The sequence below is a fragment of the Nycticebus coucang genome, chromosome X (assembly GCF_027406575.1).
Source record: "Nycticebus coucang isolate mNycCou1 chromosome X, mNycCou1.pri, whole genome shotgun sequence".
NCBI classification, from domain to species: domain Eukaryota; kingdom Metazoa; phylum Chordata; class Mammalia; order Primates; family Lorisidae; genus Nycticebus; species Nycticebus coucang.
In genome coordinates, this window is record NC_069804.1 from 130255263 (window position 1) to 130276585 (window position 21323).

The 21323-nt window shown below is 37.5% G+C and overlaps 1 non-coding gene across 1 annotated transcript; it reads left to right on the top strand.

The window, feature by feature from the left end:
• Positions 1–19698: 19698 nt before the first annotated feature.
• LOC128578853 (U11 spliceosomal RNA) lies at positions 19699–19833 on the top strand. Its single transcript, XR_008377956.1, has one exon. It is a non-coding gene; the product is annotated as a U11 spliceosomal RNA (small nuclear RNA).
• Positions 19834–21323: the final 1490 nt, after the last annotated feature.

The following is a 21323-nucleotide window of genomic DNA, read 5'->3' on the forward strand; positions in this document are numbered from 1 at the left end:
GGGGGTCCTCCTCATAATGTATTCTCCCAGGCCAATTTCTTCAAGTGTTTTCCCTGCATTCTCTTCAATAATCTTTATAGTTTCATGTCTTACATTTAAGTCTTTTATCATGTTTACATGGATGAAGCTGGAACATTTTCTTCTTAGTAAAGTATCTCATGAATGGAAGAAAACATTTCCAATGTACTCAGCCCTACTATGAAACTAATTTATGGCTTTCATATGAAAGCTATAACCCAGTTATAACCTAAGAATATGGGGAAGGGGGAGAGGAAGAGGGGAGGATGGATTGACTTACATTAAGTCAATCTTTGTTAGAGGTAAAAGGTGTGGGTCCAGTTTCAGACTTCCACAATTTGCCAGCCAATTCACCCAGCACCATTTGTTTTTGTTGTTGTTTTTTTTTTGTTTTTTTGGCCATGGCTGGGTTTGAACCCACCACCTCTGGCATATGGGACCGGCACCCTACCCCTTTGAGCCACAGGCGCCGCCCACCATTTGTTAAATAGGAAATCTTTCCCCCAATTTATTAATATTAAATCATAGCTGTGTACATTAATGCAATCATGGGGCACCATACACAGTTTTATAAACAGTTTGACACGTTTTCATCATACTGTTTAACATTGCCTTCTTGGCATTTTCTTAGTTATTGTGTTAAGACAATTATATTCTACATTTACTAAGTTTCACATGTACCCTTGTAAGATGCACCGCAGGTGTAATCCCACCAATCACCCTCCCTTTACCCATCCTCCCCTCTTCCTCTCCTCCTTCCCCATATTCTTAGGTTATAACTGGGTTATAGCTTTCATGTGAAAGCCATAAATTAGTTTCATAGTAGGGCTGAGTACATTGGATATGTTTTCTTCCATTCATGAGATACTTTACTAAGAAGAAAATGTTCCAGCTTCATCCATGTAAACATGAAAGAGGTAAAGTCTCCATCTTTCTTTAAGGCTGCATAATATTCCATGGTGTACATATACCACAAATTATTATTTAATTGTTGTGCAACCTCAGCTGCTCTGTTCCAGCAGCACTCTTATCCTACCTCCCAACTCAGTGCAGGAGTTCACGCTTCACAAATCTTTCCACTCTGCTCCCATGTTCTCCTGCAAACTGGTGACTGCAATCAGCTGTGGGGGAGGGTGCTGTCTGCCGCCAGCTTTAGCTGCTGCCGGCAGCCATGGCTGCAGCGTACAGAGACCTTATCCTCAGTTTTTGTGGCTCAGAGTCTCACTTTTGAATCTGGACTTCTGAGTCCAGCCACCCGCCAGTTTGCCGCACAGCTTAAACTGCCAGCCCACTCAAATATTCCCCACCAGAAATGGTCCGATCTATTTAATCACTCCTGTTGTTCTGGAGAAAGGTGTCCGCCATTTCAGATAATTCAAAGTGTCTGTTTCCCAGGCGGGATCCCTTCCCTTCAATTTTCTATTGGGTTGCTTACCTCCTTGTGGTTCTGAGTGGCTCCCCTTTCAGGTGCCACACTTGGCTCAGGAATAAATTTTGTCAATTGGGTTTTGCCAGGAATTGCAAGCTGCTGTCTTCCATGAGGGAGGGGCCTGCTGGCCAGCACACCCAAGCAGAGAAATCTCTACAACAGAGTCCGTGGTTTTAAATTACACCTCATATACAGCAATCTGCCAATTCGCTGCACGTCTCCAGCTGTCTGTCTACACCAATAATCCAGGCAGGGAAAAGGTCCAGACCCCTCTTCCTCTCACCTGATGACTTGGGAGAGGTGGGCTACATGTCCGTTCCATCTGCCATCATGCTCCGCCTTCCCCCTAATTTATATTTTGATAGGATTATCAAGGATCAAATGATGATAAGTGTCCGGGTTTGTCTCTTGGTTCTCAGTTCTGTTCCATACATCTACCTCTCTGTTTTTTTGCCATTACCATGCTGTTTTGATCACGATTGATTTATAGTATAGTTTGAAGTCTGGTAGCATGATTCCTCCTAATTTGTTTTTATTTCTGAGTAATATCTTGGCTATTCAAGTTTTTTCTGTTTCCATATAAAATGAAGTACTATTTTTTCGAGTTCTTTAAAGTATGACAATGGTGCTTTATTAGAGATTGCATTAAATCTGTAGATTGCTTTAGGTAGCATGGACATTTTAACAATGTTGATTCTTCCCAGCCGTGAGCATGGTATGTTTTTCCATTTGTGAACATCTTCAGCTATTTCTTTTCTCAGAGTTTTATAGAGATCTTTCACATCCTTTGTTAGGTACACTCCAAGATATTTCATCTTCTTTGGCACTACTATAAAAGGAATAGAGTCCTTGACTGTTTTTTCAGCTATCCTATTGTTGGTATATATAAAGGCTACTGATGTGTGAGTATTCATTTTGTATCCTGAGACGTTGCTGTATTCCTTGATCACCTCTAAGAGTTTTGTAGTTGAGTCCCTGGGGTTATCCAGGTATACAATCATATCATCTGTGAAGAGTGAAAGTTTGATCTCCTCTGACCCTATATGGATACCCTTCATCACCTTCTCTTGCCTGATTGCAATGGCTAAGACTTCCATTACAATGTACGATAGCAGTTCAGACAAGGGGAAACCTTGACTGGTTCCTGATCTGAGTGGAAATGATTTCAATTTAACTTCATTCAATATGACATTGGCTGTGGGTTTGCTGTAGATGGCTTCTATCAGTTTAAGAAACATCCCTTCTATACATATTTTCTTAAGTATTCTGATCATGAAAGGATGCTGGATATTATCAAAAGCTTTTTCTGCATCAGTTGAGAGAATCATATGGTCTTTGTTTTTTATTGTATTTATGTGATGTATTATATTTATAGATTTATGTATATTAAACCAGCCTTGAGACCCTGGGATAAAACCCAGTTTGTTTGATGTGTTGCTGGATTCTTTGCTAGGATCTTATTGAATATTTTTTCATCAGTATTGATTCGAGATATTGGTCTATAATTTTCTTTTATTGTTGGGTCTTTCCCTGGTTTGGGGATCAAGGTGATGTTTGCTTCATAGAATGTGTTGTGAAGTATTCCTTCAATTCTTATGTTTTGGAAAAGGTTAAGTAATATAGGTACTAGTTCCTCTTTAAAGGTTTGGTAGAATTCTGATGTGAAGCCATCTGCTCCCAGACTTTTCTTTTTGGGGAGATTTTGTATACTTGATGCTATTTCCGAACTTGATATAGGGCTACTCAACATTTCCACTTGATTCTGGGTAAGTCTTGGAAGATGGTGTGCTTCCAAGTATTATAAATTTCCTTCAGCTTTTCATATTTCTGAGAATAAAGTTTCTTGTAATATTCATGAAGGATTTTTGAATTTCTGAGGAGTCTATTGTTTCATCTTTGCCTCTTCTGATTGATGAAATTTGAGATTTTACTCTTATTTGTGGTTAGGTTAGCCAAAGGTTTATCTATTTTATTGACCTTTTCAAAAAACCAACGTTTTGATTCATTGATCTGTTGTATAATTTTTTTGTTTTCAATTTCATTTAATTCAGCTCTAATTTTGGTTATTTGTTTTCTTCTGCTGGGTTTGAGGTTGGAATGTTTTTCCTTTTCCAGTTGCTTGAGATGTCCCATTAAGTTGTTCACTTCCTCTCTTTCCATTCTCTTGATGAAGGCTTGCAGTGCTATAAATTTCCCTCTTAGGACTGCCTTTGCGGTATCCCAGTGGTTCTGGTAGTTGTGTCTTCATTATTGTTTTGTTCCAAAAATTTGGTAATTTCCTTCTTAATCTCATCTATGATCCAGCTATCATTCAGCATAAGGTTATTTAGTTTCCATGTTTTTGTATAGTGTACAGTTTTCTGTTGTTAATGAGTTCAACTTTTATTCCATGATGGTCTGAGAAGATACAAGGTATAATTTCTATTCTTTTAAATTTGCAGGGGTTAGACTTGTGACCTAAGATGTGATCAGTTTTGGAGGATGTTCCATGGGCTAATGAGAAGAATGTGTATTCAGTTTTGTTAGGATGAAATGTTCTGTAGATATCTGTTAAATCCAGTTGTTGAATGGTTAAGTTTAAGTCTAAAATTTATTTGCTGAGTTTCTTTTTGGAGGATCTATCCAACACTGCCAAAGGGGGTTTAAAATCCCTGACTGTTATAGTGCTGGAGAATATCAAGTTGCTCACGTCTGTTAGGGTCTCTCTTATAAATTGAGGAGCATTCTGGTCAGGTGCATAAATGTTAAATATTGAAATCTCATCATGTTGAGTGTTACCCTTAACAAATATGAAGTGACTTTCTTTATCTTTCATTACTTTTGTTGCTTTAAAGCCTATTGTATCTGTGAATAAAATTGCAACACCGGCTTTTTTCTTTTTTCCATTTGCCTGAATTATAGATGTCCATCCCTTCACCATGAATCTACATTTATCTTTTAATGTAAGATGAGATTCTTGTATGCAACAGATATCTGGCCTGTATTTTTGTATCCAGTCAGCCAACCTGTGCCTCTTTAGAGGACAATTTAATCCATTAACTTTAATTGAGAGTAGTGATAAGCCTGTGGAAGTTGGGATTTGATCAAAAGTTTCTGAGTGAGTTTACTTTGGTGGTAGAGCATTGTGCTGGTCATTGTGGATAATAGGTCTGAAATATCCTGCAGAGCTGGGTCAGTTATGGCAAATTTCTTCAACATGTGAATGTCATTAAAGTATTTAATTTCTCCATCATAAATGAAACTCAGTTTAGCTGGATACAGGATCCTGGGTGGAAAATTGTTTTGTTTTAGGAGGTTGAAGTTCAATGACCGTCCTCTTCTTGCTTGAAAAGTTTCAGAAAAGAGATTTGCAGTCATTCTAATATTCTTCCCCTTGTAAGTTGTGGTTTTCTTATGCCTGGCTGCTTGCAGAATTTTCTCCTTCATATTAACTTTGGTGAAGTTAATTATAATGTATCTTGGAGATTCTTTATTTGGATTGTGTCTTGCTGGGTTTCTGAAACTGTCTACTATCTGAATTTCAATGTCTCTTGCCATGTATGGGAAGTTCTCGTTGATTATCTCTTGGAGTAGAGCATCTGAACCTTTTGGAAAAACCTTGTCACCTTCAGTAATTCTTATGAGGCAAATGTTTGCTTTTTTGGAGTTGTTCCACAGCTCTGAGAGAATGATCTATTTTTTCTCCCCACTTCTCTTCCTCTTTGAGCATTTGGGAGCGTTCAAAAGCTTTGACTTCAATGTCAGAAATCCTTTCTTCTGCCTGCTCCATTATGTTACTGAGGGATTCTACTGTATTTCTCATATCTTGGAGGGCTGCATATTCTTTTCTCAATGTGTCAAATCTTTGGTGATTTTGTCTTCAAATTTATTGAATTCTTGAGACAACTCTTGAATTATTCCTAGAATTTCTAAGTCCAACTTTACTTCCATTCTGTTAATCTTATTTGCCATCCAAATTCTAAACTCAATTTCTGACATCTCAGACATTTGTTTATGAATGGGATCTTTTGGTGTTTCCTCTTTTTCGTTCCTTGGGGGAGTTGATCTACTCTGATTATTCATGTTGCCAGAGTTTTTCCACTGATTCTGACCCATGATTATTTTTCACCATTTGGCTAGATGAGCAGGTAAGATGAAATTGGATTGGGAGCTCCTGGGATTGTGATTAACAAGCCCTTTGCCAAGGAGCTGGGACTGGTGACTGCAGCTTTTCCCCTATAGCTTTGCAAAGGACCCATACAGTACTACAACCTGAGACTCTGGTGACCTGCTTGCTGTGGTCAGTATGTGACTCTGTCTTATATTCATCTGGTCTCTGTCTAATCCTAGTGAATCAGTGACTCTGGGTTGAAGTCTCAGCTGTGGGGAAATACAAGCAACTAAGACACCCCACCTCACCCCCAGGCAACAACTAGAAGAGGATAATCAAAAATTTCCCCTAAAACACAACCAGGGTACCACCTTGGAGGGTCCTCAGGTGATTGGCCCAGGTCAAGAGTTCCAAACCAATTGACCCAATCAGCAGCAAATCTCGAGTGGGAGAGTTCAAAAGGTCTCCAGCAACTCCATAACAGGAGTCTGCTGACAGCTCATGTGTGGCTCGCTCTGGTGCTCTAGAGTCAGAGAGGCCCACCCGGCAAATTAGTCTGTGAAGTTTGGCCTCCTTCCCCACCTTGCACCTCCTTCAAACCCAGTCACCGGTAATCCCACAGGGCTGTGAGCCAGTTCTCTCCAATGAGTAAATGTGCCAGGGGTTTGCATCTGCCAGAGACACAGGGATAGCAATGTTTCCTCGGCCAAGTTGCCACACTCTGCCACCAGCCAGCATGGGGAGCTGAAGCCTGACTACCTCAGGTGCTCAATGGAAGCTGGGGAGTATCAGTCATTTCCAGCCCTACCCCAGACTGATGCTGCTGCCATTTATATTCTCATGGAATTTGCATTCCTGTCCCATCTGTGTTCCATGGCGAGCCATGTGCATTTTGAGTTCAGAGAAGCTGTGACTCAGCCCCACCCTATGTTGCCATCACTGCACCAATTCTCACGGAGCTGGCATCTCTGTCTCAGCTGCACTTTATGTTGGGCCAGGTGCAATTAGAGCTCACAAAGGGCTCTCGGTTCCTGCTCCACCCTGGGCTGATACCGCTGCCACTCTTGTCCCGGCTATGCTCCACTGTGGGCCAGGTGCCTCTTTGGCTTACAAAAGTAGCAATTTTGACCCACCCTGCCCCTCTTTGCATGCGTATTCTACTCTAATTCCCCACCATGCCCCACCAAGGCAGGTACCACCTCAGGCATACACTTTGCTCACGGGGCCTGAGTTTCGGTCACAGATCTGCTCCACCTGTGGAGGCCTCTGGAGTAGAGGCCCAGCTCCCTCTGGCTGCTAAGAGATATGGAAAGTATGTTTTCAGAATATCACCAGGGGTATGAACCCTATTGTTCCCTCCACCACCATGCTCTGCCATGGGGCACCGTTTCCCCCTGTCCTGTTTGGCTCCCTCTCTCCACAGTCCCTGCTTTATGCCCGTGCCACTGATTCAGCACAGACTTGTAGCAGCCCACACCTTTCCCTTACCTCTTGAGAAATTGCCCAAGAATCTGGACTCTGTGAGGGACAGGCTTTTAGACCTCAGGGTAGGAGTGGAGGGGAGTGCTGGGAGTTCAGAATTGTGGGTAGAGCATATGTTCAGTTATATGCCTGGTGTAAGAATGCTGAGGCATATAAGTGGGTCCTCTCTGGGGACAGAAATCCGGTTTTTAGTGGCTCTGTCCCATGGGATGAGATAAGAAGTGATCTGAACTGTGCTCACTTGTTTGTAGAAAGTACCTGAAGTCTTCTTCATAAACTCTTTCCCCAGTCCAACATCATCAAGAGTTTTTCCCACACTTTCTTCTAAGATTTTGATTGTTTCATGTCTTAAATTTAAATCTTTTATCCATCTTGAGGATGAAATGTGTCAGTTCAGTTTTGGTCTTTTACATATAGATATCTAGTTCTCTCAGAACCATTTGTTGAATAGGGATTCTTCTCTCCACTGTATGTTTCTATTTGGTTTATCAAAGATCAGATGGAAACTAGAAACTGGTTTCATCTCTTAGTTTTCTATTCTGTTCCTTATGTTTATGTCTCTAATTTTTTGCCAATACTATGGATTGCTGTGGACTTGTAATATAGCCTGAAATCTGGTAGAGTGATGCCTCTGGCTTTGTTTTTATTACTAAGAATAGTTTTTGGCTATACAGGGCTTTTTGTAGTTCCATACAAAATGAAGTACTATTTTTTCCATTTCTTTAAATTATGATGTTGGAATTTTAAGAGTGATTGCATTGAATCTGTATATTGCTTTGTGTAGAATAGATATTTTGACAACGTTTATTCTTTCCAGCCAAAAACATGGTATATTCTATTTGTTAATATCTTTTTAAATTTCTTTACTTAGGGTTTCATAATTTTCTTTGAAGAGATCCTTCACCTCTTTTGTTAGATATATTTCTAAGTATTTCATTTTCTTTGAAGCTATAGTGCAGGGAATTATGTACTTAATCTCCTTCTCAGCTTGGCTGTTATGCACATATACAAAGGCTACTGATTTGTGGACATTGATTTTATACCTGAGACAATACTGTTTTTCTTGATCCCTTCCAGGAATCTTATGGTTGAGAATCTGGAGTTTTGTAAGTATAAGATCATACCATCAGCAAAAAGCAAGAGTTTGACCTCTTCTGCCTCCATTTTGATACTCTTTATACCAAAGAAGCCTTGGCTTAATTGCATTGGTTAGAACTTCCAGAGTATGTTGAACAGTATTGGTGATAGTGGATATCCTTGTCTGGTTCCAGTTCCTAGTGGAAAAGCTTTCAGTTTTACTCCATTTAGTATGATCTTAGCTGTGTGTTTGTTATAGATGGCTTCAATCAGCTTAAGAAATGTGCCACCTATGCCTGTTTTCTTAAGTGTTCTTGTTAGAAGAGGATGCTGAATTTTATCAAATGATTTTTCTGCATCTTTTGAGAGGGTCATATGGTCTTTGATTTTGCTTTTATTAATATGGTGAATTACATTTATAGATTTGTGTATGTTAAACCACACTTGCATCCCTGGGATGAAGCCTACTTGATAATGATGTATAATTTTTTTTTTAATGTGTAGCTGTGATCCATTGCCTAAGATTTTATTGAGTATTTTTTCATCAATATTCCTTAGTGAAATTGGTCTGTAGTTCTCCTTTTTAGGTAGGTCCTTGCCTGGTTTTGGTATCAGAGGGATGTTTGCTTCATACAATATGTTGGGGAAGGTTTCTTTCTTCTTGATGTTTTGGAATAGATTCTGCAGCATACATACAAGTTCATATTTGAAGTTGTGATAGAATTCTGATGTGCAGCCATGTGGTCCAGGGCTTTTCTTGTTGGAAGATTTTTTTATTCTTTCTTCAATTTTGGTGCTTGATATTGCTCAGTTCAAGAGATCTATTTCTTCCTGGTTAAGTGTAGGGAGATGGTATGATTCCAGCTATTGGTCCATTTCTTCTGCATTGTCAAATTTCTGTACAAAGATTTTCTTGTAGTTGTCAAGAAATTTTATCTCAGTGGTATCTGTTGTTATTTTCCCTTTTTCATTCTTCTTGAGATTATTACAGATTTTACTTGTGTTTCTAATTAATCTGGCCAGAAGTTTATTGATTTTATTTATCTTTTCAAAGAAACATCTTTTTGTTTCATTGAATTTTCTGAATGAGTTTTTGTTTTCAATTTCATTTATTTCTGATTTAATTTGGTTACTTATTTTCTTCTTCTGGGTTCAGGATTATATTGCTCTTCCTTTTCTATTTCCTTAAGATGATTCATTAGATCGTTGATGTGCTCTCTTTTTGTTTTTTGGATGTAAGCATCTAATGTGACAATTTTCCCTCTTAGGACTGCTTTTGCATAATCCCAGATTTTGTTAACTTGTAGCTTCATCATTGTTATGTTTGTAGAATTTAATAATTTCCTCTTTTATCTCTTCCTTGACCCAAATGTCATTCAGCATAAGGTTGTTTATTATTCATGCTTTTGTGTTGGGGTGAAAATTTTTATTGAAATTGAGTTCCACCTTTATTGTCTTGTGGTTTGAGAAGATACAAGATATTATTTCAATTCCGTTATTTTGGTTGAGGTTTGATTTTTGACCTAGTATATGATCTATTTTGGAGTACGTTCCATGCACTGATGAGAATAACATATATTCCTTAGCTTTGTGATGGTGTATTCTGTATATGTCTATTCATCCCATTGGTTCTAGGGTTGCATTTAAGTCCCTTATATCTTTGTTTAGTTTCTATTTAAATGATTTTTCCAGTTGGACCAGAGGGGTGTTCAAGTCCCCAGCTATTATGATGTTACAGGACATCATATTGCTCACACCAATTAAGGTCTGTTTCATAAATCTAGGAGAATTTAAGTGTAGCACACAAATATATAGAACTTAAATGTCCTCTTGTTGCATTGTTCCCTTGACCAAAATGAAATGACCATCTTCGTCTTTCTTTAGTTGCTCACAAGACACTTATATCTGAAAATAGGATTACAACCCCTCCTTTGTTCTGATTTCCAGTTACTTATTGGTTCCATCCCTTTACCCTAAGACTTATTTTGTCCTTGAAGGTTATGTGTATTTCCTGGAGACAGCATATGGATGGCTTGTGCTTTTTTTTTTTATCAAATGTGCCACTTCAATGGAAAATTTAAGCCATTCAAATTTATTGTGAGAATTGATAAGTGTGGCTGAGTTCTATTCATCTTATTTTGTGAACATCCATTGCTTAATTTTGTACTTTGTGCCATTGTAGAAGCTGGGCTTTTTAAAATGTTTTAGTTATTTACTTTTTTGGTGGTCTATTGTTATGGTCAGTGTGGAGAATAAGTATTTTCTGTAGAGCTAGTCTTATTGTGGTGAATTTCCTCAGTATTTGCATGTTAGTAAAAGATTTGATTACTCTGTCGATTTTGATGCTTAGTATAGCAGGATACAGTATCCTTGGCTGATAATTATTTTTTTAAGAATGTTAAAGGTAGATGATGATTCACTTCAGGCTTGAAAAGTTTCACTGAGAAGTCTGCTTCTACCCTGATGAATCTGCCCCTATAGGTGCAGAATTTTCTATTTTGTCTTGACTTTGGACAGTCCTTTTACAATATATGTTGGAGATCCTCTATTTGTGTTGAGATGACCTAGGGCTCAATATCCCTCTAAATGAGTATTCCAGAATCTTTAATGAAACTTAGGAAATTTGCATTTATGATATCCTCCAGTAGGGCTTCCATCCCTTTGAAATGTTCTTCTTCCCCTTCAGGAATACATATAATTTATATGCTCAGACACTTCATAAAATCCCGTAATTCTCTGAAGATATGTTCTCCGTTCTCTCTCTCCTTTTCTGTCTCTTTAACTACCTGTGTTAGCTCAAGAGCTTTATCCTCTAGCTCTGAGATTCTTTCTTCTCCATTGATACTTTCTAATGTATCTTACTGATACTTTCTAATGCATCTTTAAATTCCATAATTGACTCTTTTATGTCCTTAATCTCTGCCATATTCTTTCTATATTCTTCATATCTTTCATCCATTTTTTGTTCTATTTTCCACTTTTTCATCAATTCCCTTTATTGTTTTTGCCATCCATATTTTAAATTCCTTTTCTGTCCTTTCCATTAATTATTTATAAGTGAAATCCTCTGTGGTAGCTACCTCATAATCCCTTGGGGGAGTTGCTCTGTTTTATTTCTTCATGTTTACAGACTTTAATCTGTTGTTTCCTCCACATGTGTGCTTTCTTCTTGTTCCCTTCCTTCCCCTACTTTTTATTTCTCACTATATGCCTCACTTTAAATTACTTTGTCTCAGAGCTTAAGTGTTGAAGTGGCCTTTTGTATAAGGCCAAAAGGGAGATAAGGGAAAAGAGTGAGAAGAGAGAAAAAAAAAGAAAAAGAAAAAGATGAAGAGATAAAAAGAAAGGGGAGAGAAAGGAAAGAACTGAAAAAAAGGAGAGACATAAGACAGTAACAGAGAAAGAGAGCTACAGGAGAAATGTTGATGTTCAGCAAGCTGCTCTAACCACATCCACAGCTCTAGGATTTTGAGGGCCAAGCTGGGTGGGTTCTTCAAATTCAGGATCTCATTACCAGCCTTGGAAAAAGAAAGACCTCCCTCCATGCAAAATATGGAAAGAAATCAGCAGTATGTAACAGTAGAGATATAACAATACCTTCTTCCAAAAGGCCAAAGATAGAAGGATTCCCAAGACTGTGAGCTTGTGGCCTCCTTGAGACAGACTAATTCTGTAAACCCCAAGCCAGACAAATTCTGTGATCCCCAGTCCTTGGAGAAAAGAAAAAAATACTAATAAAAAAATACTAACTATATATTATAAAAATTAAAAATGTAATTGTATAAGATAAGGAAGAAAAAAAGGGATATCTTAGCTGTTATATGATAAATTTGTGTGAGAAAAATGAAAAAAGTAGAAAAATTTCTAACAGAAAAGGGATAAGGGAGAGAAATAAAAAAGAAATATAGAAGGGGCTTAAAACTGTAGCAAAAAATTGAGGAACCCTTGCTATGGCAAAAAGTAAAAGTGAAACAATAAAAATACAACCAAACCAAAAAAACTAAACAAACAAACAAAAAAACAACCAAAGAGAAAAAAGAAAAGAAAAACCCATGGAAGAAAATTTAAAGAAGCAAAAAATATAACACAATATATATGTATGTAAGTGTGTGTCTGTGTATGTATTCATATATGTATATATATTGCCTGGACACTAGATGGCATTGTGGTGTCAGGAGATGAACACTCGCTGGATTTTCTGTATATGATTGGAGTCAGCAGCCACTCTCTAGGTGCAAAAGATACCAGATCTTGTCTTCCTGACTTCTTTGCCCTCAATCTGTTCCTGTTGGCTTCATCTCCATTCAGTCCTGGGGTCTCAAACCTCTCTCCAGACTTCCCAGGAGGCCTGTCATCAGACACTGTCTCCTGACAACAAAGCAGCCCTCCCAGGGTTTGGGGGGCCATTCAGCTCACCCAAAGGATGGCCACTCAAGCTCAGTAGGCACACCAGAGCCAGCTGTACACTAGAACCCCACAGATTGTTCCTCCCACACACACGATCTTCCCACAATAGTGGCACCCCAGCAGCCATCAAGCCAATGGGAGAATCACTCCACCCAGCATCAAACCCCAATCACTGGACGCTGTTCAAGTCTACTTGCTGCTGCAGTGAGCAGCCCAGTCCAAAATCAAAATACTACAGGACAGCCCTTTCCCATCTCCAGCCCTCCACAGGAGAGCTGGCTGACTGGCTGTTCTCTGCCCAAACCAAGCACCTGCCTTTACATCTGCTTTCCTCAGCTCCAGACATCCTTGTTGGCTCCTATATTCTCCTGCTGCTTCACTGTGCCCGTGAAGTAGTGATGTTTCTGTGCAGATTCACCCAGCCAGATGTGGCTGACATCCACTTTCTCTTATCTCACCATGAGTAGCCATCAAGATATCTCTAGTCTGCTATCTTCCTCCACAGCCCCCCTTTACCTTTTCTTATAGAAGAATTGTATACCATGGTATACATATGCCACAATTTGTTAATCCATTCACGCGCTGATGGGCATTTAGGTTGTGTCCACAACTTCGCAATTGTGAATTGAGCTGCAATATTCATTCTAGTGCAAATGTTCTTATGGAAAAAATGATTTTTGTTTTTCTGGGTAGAAACCCAGCAATGGAACTGTGGATCAAATGGAAGGTCAACATTTAGTTATTTGAGAATTCCTCATACTTTTCTCCATAAAGATTGTATTAATTTATAATCTCAGCAGCAATGTAGAAATGTTCACTTCTCTCTATGTCCATGCCAGCATCTGCAGATTTGGGACTGTAATGTGGGCTAATCTCACTGGAGTGAGGCAGTGTCTCAAGGTGGTTTTGATTTGCATTTCTCTGGTGATGAGAGATGATGTATGTATTTCTGGGCATTCATCTGTCATCTTAATAGAAATTTCTGTTCAAGTCTCTTGCCCACTTATAAATGGGGTCACTTGTTTTTTTCTTTTGATTAATTTGAGTTCCCTTTAGATTCCAATTATCAGCCTTTTGTCAGATTCATAGCATGCAAATATCTTCTCCCATTATGAAGGCTGTCTGTTTGCTTTAGTTGTGGTACCCTTAGCTGTGCCGAATCTTTTTAGCTTGATCATGTCTCATGTATTTATTTATGGTGTTGCTCCAATTGCCAAGAGGGTTTTCTTTACAAAATTTTTCCCAGGTCAATTTTGTCAAGTGCTTTCCCTACACTTTTTTCTAGAATTTTTATTGTTTTGTGTCTGAAATTTAAATCTTTTATCTAGGGACAATTTTGTCAGTGGTGCATGGTGGTGCAAGTTCAGTTTCAGTTTTCTACATGTGGCTAACTCATTCTCAGAACCATTTATTAAATAGGGATTCTTTTCTCCAGTGCATGTTTTTGTTTGATCAAAGATCAGATGATAATATGTGACTGGGTTCATCTCTAGGTTCTCTATTCTATTCCATAGGTCTATATCACTATTTTTGTGCCAGTACCATGCTTGCTTTTTTGTTTTTTATCATGATAGACTTGTAGTACAACCTGAAGTGTGGTAACATGATGCCTCCATATTTGTTTTTATTTCTAAGAATTTTATTGGTCATTCAAGGTTTTTTTCTGGTTTCAAATGAAATGAAGTACTATGTTTTTATGTTCTTCAAAGTATGACATTGGTACTTCCATGGGGATTCCATTTAATCTTTAGATATTTTTGGTATTATGGACATTTTAATGATATTGCTTCTTCCCAGCCATGAGCATGGTATATTCTTCCATTTGTTAATGTCTTTTGCTATTTCTTTTCACAGAGATTCATATTTCTCTTTACAGGGATTACCTTCACATCCTTTGTTAGATATATTCCCAGATATTTCATCTTCTTTGAACCTACTGTAATGGATAAAAGTCTCTGATTTTATTCTCAACTTGACTGTTACCAGTATATATTAAGGCTACTGATTTGTGGGTATTGATTTTTATCCTTTAATGCTACATTATTTCTTGATCACTTTTAAGAGCTTTTCAGTCAAGTCCCTATGGTTTTCCATGTATAAGATCATGTCATCTGCAAAGGAGGTCATTTACCTCCTTGAATACCACTTCATCTCCTCTTGCCTGAGTGCAAAGGTTAGGACCTCCAGCACTATGTTGAATGGTGATGGTGATAGTGAAAATTCTTGTCTAGTTCCAGTTCTGACTGGAAATGCTTTCAGTTTTAATCCATTCAATATGATATTGGCTGTAGGTTTGTTGTAGATGACCTCCATCAGTTTAAGAAATGTCCTGCCTAAGCCTACTTTCTTAAGTATTCTTGTCTAAAAAGGATGCTGAATATTGTCAAAAGCCTTATTTGCATCAAATGAGAGAATTATGTGGTCTTTGTTTTTCACTTTATTTATATGGTGAATTACATTTATAAATTTATGTATGTTAAATCAGCCTCACATTCCTGGGATAAAAAAAAAAACTTTATCATGATGTATAATTTTTTAATGTTTTGCTATATTCTTTTTTTTCTTTTTTTTATTAAATCATAGCTGTGTACATTGATATGTGTTTTGCTATATTCTGTTTGCTACAATCTCATTGAATATGCTTGCATTATATTCATTAATGATATTGGCATTCTTTTCTTGTTGGGTTCTTTCCTGGTTTTGGAATCAGGGTTATATTTGCTTCATAGAACATATTGGGGAGGATTCCTTCCTTCTCTATGTTTTGGAATAGGTTATACAATATAGGTACTAGTTCTTCTTTGATGCTTTGGTAGAATTCTGATGTAAAACCATCTGAATCATGGCTTTTCTTTTTTGGAAGATTTTGTATTGGTAATGCAATTTCAGTGCTTTATATAGATCTATTCAAAATTTATAATTCTTTCTGGTTGAGTTTAGCAACGTAGTGTGTTTCCAGGTATTGGTCCATTTCCTCTACATACTCAAATTTCTGAGCATAATGTTTTTTTGTAGTAATCACTAAGGATCTTTTCTATTTCTGTGGTATCTGTTGTTATTTCTCTTTTTCCTTTTCTGATTGAAGTTATTAAATACCTTAGTTTTTATTTCTAGTTAATCTGTCTAAGGGTTTATCAATTTTATTAATCTTTTCAAAGAACTGACTTTTTGTTTCACTTATCTTTTGAATGATTCTTGTGTTCTCAATTATATTTAATTCTGCTCTAAGTTTGGTTATTTCTTTTCTTCTGCTAGTTTTGGGGTTGGATTATTCTTACTTTTCCAGTTGCTTGAGATGGCCCATTAGTTGTTGATTTGCTCTCTTTCTGTTTTCTTAATGAAGGCATCTACTGCTATAAATGTCCCTCTTAGGACTTTGATAGCTTGTTGCTTCAATATTGTTTTGTTCAATAAATCTAATGATTTCCTTCTTAATCTCATCTTGCACCAACTTATTGTTCAGCATAAAGTTATTTATTTTCTGTGACTTCAGTGGTTATGAAGATTTCTGTTGTTGTTGAGTTCAATGTTTATTCCATGATTGTCTGTGAACATACAAGGAATAATGTCTATTCTTTTTAATTTGTTGAGATTGGATCAGAACACCTTAGATTGATCACCTAAGTTGTGATCAATTCTAGAGCATGATCCATGGGCTGATGAGAAGAATGTGTATTTAGTTTTGTTAGAATGAGATGTTCTGTATGTCTGTTAAATCCATTTGTTCTAGAATAATATTTCTTTGTTTAGTGTCTTCTTGGAGTATCTGTCCAGTACTGTCAAAAGGGTATAAAAATCTCCAACTATTATCATGCAGGAAGATATCATATTATTCAGAACACTTAGGTCTTTTTTCATGTGTAGAGGAGTACTTAGGTTGGGTGCATAAATGTTAACTATTGAAATCTCTTCATGTTGTATGTTTCCCTTGACCATGTAGTGCCCATTCTTGCCTTTCTTGCTTTTGTTGGTCAAAATACAATTGTCTCTGCAAATAAGATTGCAACCTCTGCTTTTTTCCTCATTTCCATTTGCCTAGATCATTGTTTTCCATCCCTTTACTCTGTTTTATTCTTAGAGATTTGGTATGTTTCTTTGAGACAGCAGATATTGGGCTTGCATTTTTTTATCCAGTCAGCTGGCCTATACCACTTTAGAGGGGAATTCAAGCCATTCACATTTATTAAGAAACTTGATAGGTATGGTGGAGTTTTGGTTATTTCTTTTTTCAGAGGTCCAAAGCTTACTTTTATCCCTTGCACCATTGTGGAAGCTAGGCTTTATTCTTCAAGTTCAGGGTGTATTTACTTTGGTCATGGACCATCACCTTGGTCATTATGAAGAATAGGTCTGAGTACTTCCTGTTGAGCTGGTCTAGTTTTGGCAAATTTCCTCAACATTTGTATGTCAATAAAATATTAGGTTTCTCCATCACAAATGAAATTCAGTTTAGCAGGATATAGGATCCTAGGCTGAAAAATTAATTTGTTAAAGAAGGTAAAAGGCTTATGACCATCCTCTTCTAGCATGAACAATTTCAGCTGAAATATCTGTGGTCATTCTAATGTATTTCCCTTTGTGGGTAAGACTTTTCTTACATCTGGCTGCTTGCAGTATTTTCTCCTTCATGTTGACTTTGGCAAAGTTAATTACAAATGTGTCTAGGACAGTGGTTCTCAACCTGTGGATTGCGACCACTTTGTAACAATGAAAATACATAGCGGCATTAGGAAGGTTGAGAACCACTGGTCTAGGAGATGTTTTGTTTGGATTAAGTCATACTGGAGTTCTGAAACTATCTACTATATGAATTTCTGTATCTCTCACTATGCTTGGGAAATTCTCCACCACAATATCATGAAGTAGAGCATCAGTGCTTTTATGACCATTTTCTTGTGCTTCAGGAACCCCTATACTTCAGATGTTTGATCTTTTGGAATAATCTCATAACTCTCTCAGGGAATATTTTGTTTTTGTTTTCCTTTTTCCTGCCTCTTTGAATGATTGGGATAGTTCAAACTTCCTGTCTTAAATTTCTGAAATTCCTTCTTCTCCATATTCTAGTCCATTACTGAGGATCTCTACTGTGTTTAAAAGATTCTTTAATGCTTCTCTCAATTCCTGCTGTATCTTTCCTCATTATGTCCATAGCCTTGGTGACTTTGTCTTTAAATTCACTAATTTCTGAAGACTTTTGAAGTATTTTTTTTATTTCTATTTCCATCTTCTCCTCAATTCTGATCACAATATTTGCCATCCATATTCTGCATTCAATTTCTGAGATTTCAGCAATTTCTCTATGGATGGTTTTTCCTGCTGTGTCTCCCTTGTAATATCTTTGGGGAATTGATATCCTTTGATTTTTCATGTTGCTAGAATTCTTCTGTTCACTCCTCCATGAGTATTTTTATCTTTTTTTATATTAATTATACTTTTTTACTTGAAAGGTTGTCCTTGAATAGTTTTTAGAGTTAATCTAATTGGGGACTCTTAGAAAGCAACTAAAACTGTGGGGTGAGATCGAATCTGGAGGCCCAATAACCAAAGCTAACCACCCCTTTGCCAATGAGGTAGAGCTTATGCTTTTGGTCCTTCATCTACAGCCTTGTGAAGCTCCCCGTCAGGGCTGCAGTGAGAGACCTTGAGGGATGGCTTGCTTAAATAGCACAACCTTATTCTGTCCTGGTGTCAGCCTGTTCTCCACCCAGTTTAAAGTAGGTGCAATATTTTGCTGTAGCCTCTATTGCACAAAGATGTGAACACCTGTGGCCCTCCCCTTCTGGGGACAGCTTGAGGAGGGGAATCCATGGAAAGACCCACTATTCCAGCCCCTCATTGCACCAAACTCATCCCCCCCATGCCGCAAACAAACTCAAATATGTGGGGAACCCACTGACTCAGCCAGCAGCAGGTAGAGAACAAGAATCCTTAGACAGTTCTGACTGAGAGTTCCAATTGAACTTGCTCAGGCAGCACAAGCAACACCCACACAAATAAGTTCAGAGAAGTCACAGTCATTCCCTTCCCACCCCCAGAGTCCTGGCTGTGGACTAGATAAAAAGCAGCTGTCACCATGGCTGAGGAAGGTTCTTGTTCCTGTACATTTCCAGTGCCGATCACCTGGTTCTAGGCCTCTATCTCTCTCTAAGTTGCAAGGAGGGAAGCGAGGGTCACCAGGAGTTTCCAGGCACAGACACCAGGCATAGGCTCTCCAGAGGGCTTGGGAAAGGTCTTCCCTTGCCAGAGTGAGAGCCAGCAGGAATATATTTCGATCGTAAATATTTATGCATCCCTACATAATCACTCTCAGATTTATAAAACCAACCCTACTTGGTCTGAACAGTATGATAACTAACAACACCATAATAGCAGGCCACTTCAACACCCCACTGATAGAACTGGACAAATCTTCCAAGCAGTAACTAAACAAATAAATTATGTATTTAAACACCACTCTAGTACAAATGGGCTTAACATATATCCAGAACATTTCACCATAGTACTACTGAATATACATCTTTATCATCAGCTCATGGATCATTCTCTAAGATTGATTATATCCTAGAACACAAACCATGACTCAACAAATTTTAAAAAATATATGAATTATACTTTCTATCTTTACAGACCAACAGAATAAAAGTGGAAGTCAATAACCAACAGAATCATTCCGTCACAATGCCATGGAAACTAAATAGCCTATAGCTGAAAGATAGCTGAGTTAAAGAGAAGATAAAGAAGGAAATTATTAGATTCCTTTAACAAAATTATAATGAAGGCACAAGTTATCAAAATATATGGAATACCACAAAAGCAATCCTAATAGGGAAATTTATCACACTAAATGCCCACATTCAGAAAGCAGAAAGAGTGCAAGTCAACAATTCAATGACTCATCTCAAGGAACTGGAAGAGGAAGAGCTATTCAATCACAAACCAAGCAGAAAAGAAATAACCAAAATCAGATCACAACTAAATGGAACTGAGAACAAAAAAGCCATTTAGAAAATTAATGACACAAAAAGTTGGTTCTTTGAAAAGATAAATAAAATTGGTAAACTTTTGGTCAGATTAACCAAAAACAGAAAAGCAAGGTGTCTAATAAGCTCAATCAGAAACAAAATAAGGGAAATAAAAGCAGATACCAGAAATACAAAAGATCATCACTGAATACTACAAAAAAACTATGCCAAAAAAAAAGGGCTTCTGTTGTGAGTGGACACATGTTGGGCAACTCAACTGCTCTTTGTGCGGAATCAACATCAAGAGATTTTGGAAGCATCATTTTTTAGTACCTGGGGAGCTGGTGATCATTGGTCTCAGTGCCCATGGTGGGGAAAATACTCTATGCCCAGGAATTTGAAAATGTGGAGGAAATGGACAAATTCCTAGAATCATGGTACCTCCCTAGACTCAACCAAGAAGAAATAGAGCTCTTGAACAGACCAAAAAACCACTGAAAACGAAACAACAATAAAAAAGCTTCCAAAAAAACTAAAAAAAAAAAGTCTCAGGTCAGATGATTTCACACAAGAATTACACAAAAACTTCAAAGAAGAGATTGTACCTATATTGCAGAATCTATTCCAAAACACTGAGAAGGAAATAATCCTTCCCAAATCCTTCTATGAAGCAACTATCACCCTGATAATTAAATGGGAAAGGACATAACAAAACAAGAAAACTTCAGACAGATATCATTAATGAATATTGATTCAAAAATACTAAAAAAAAAAAAAAAAAAAAAAAAAAACCTTAGCAACCAGAATTCAGCTACATGTCAAAAAGTAATACATCATTACCAGGTTGGCTTCATCCCATCCCAGGGATACAAGGCTGGTCCAGATTTACAAATCTATAAACAAAATTCACTGTATAAACATAAGTAAAAACAAAGCCCATATGATCCACTCAATAGATGCAGAAAAAAACATTTGACAAAATTCAGTATCCTTTTTCTCAGGATATAAAATCAATGTACACATATCAGTAAGTAGCCTTCACATATTCAAACAACAGTCAAGTGAGAAGCAACTCAAAGATATAGTACTCTTCACAGCAGCACCAAAGAAAATTAAATACCTTGGAACATATTTAACAAAGGATTTGAAGGATGTCTACAAAGAAAACTATGAAATGCTGAGTAATGAAGTGGCAGAGAATGTTAACAGATGGAAGAATATATAATGCTCATGGCTTGGAAGAGACATTCTTTTTACCTAAACCAAATGACCAAGCCAGGAGAAGCTGAAGAGATAAGGTCAAGTTTACCTTTGCTCTTGATTCTTAGTTCAGCATCTTGATTTCTGTGAGTCAAAGCAAAATATTCTTGTTTGGCCACAGACTCTTCTTGCCTTGCCTTATGGATTTTCATGCATCAGTGATAGAGGGAGGTTTAAGTTGTCAATGACAATCATGTTGCAATGTCATTTCATCAAGTATCAGATGTGGCATGAGACTATCTGATGGTGGAATCAAAACCAGGCTGTTTTACAGTGCAAAGGCAGAGGTAACCAAATAACTAGCCAACCACTGAATTTCCAAGTTGTTCTTCAAGTGTTTCCTGCTGTTGCTGCTGTTGTAAAGCTGAAGAAAAGAACATCCTATGTTTATGTGTCTTTACTGAAGAGGACTCATGCTATAAGTCAGCAAGAAACCATTACTTGTAAGGCAGGTCTAGTGGTAATGATTTCCTCAGCCTTTGTATGGGAAGTTATTTATTTATTTATTTATTTATTCATGTCGGAAAGGTTGCTTTGCTGAATAGAATATTTGTGGCAGACAGTTTTTTTTTTTCCTCCACCCAGCACTTTGAATATA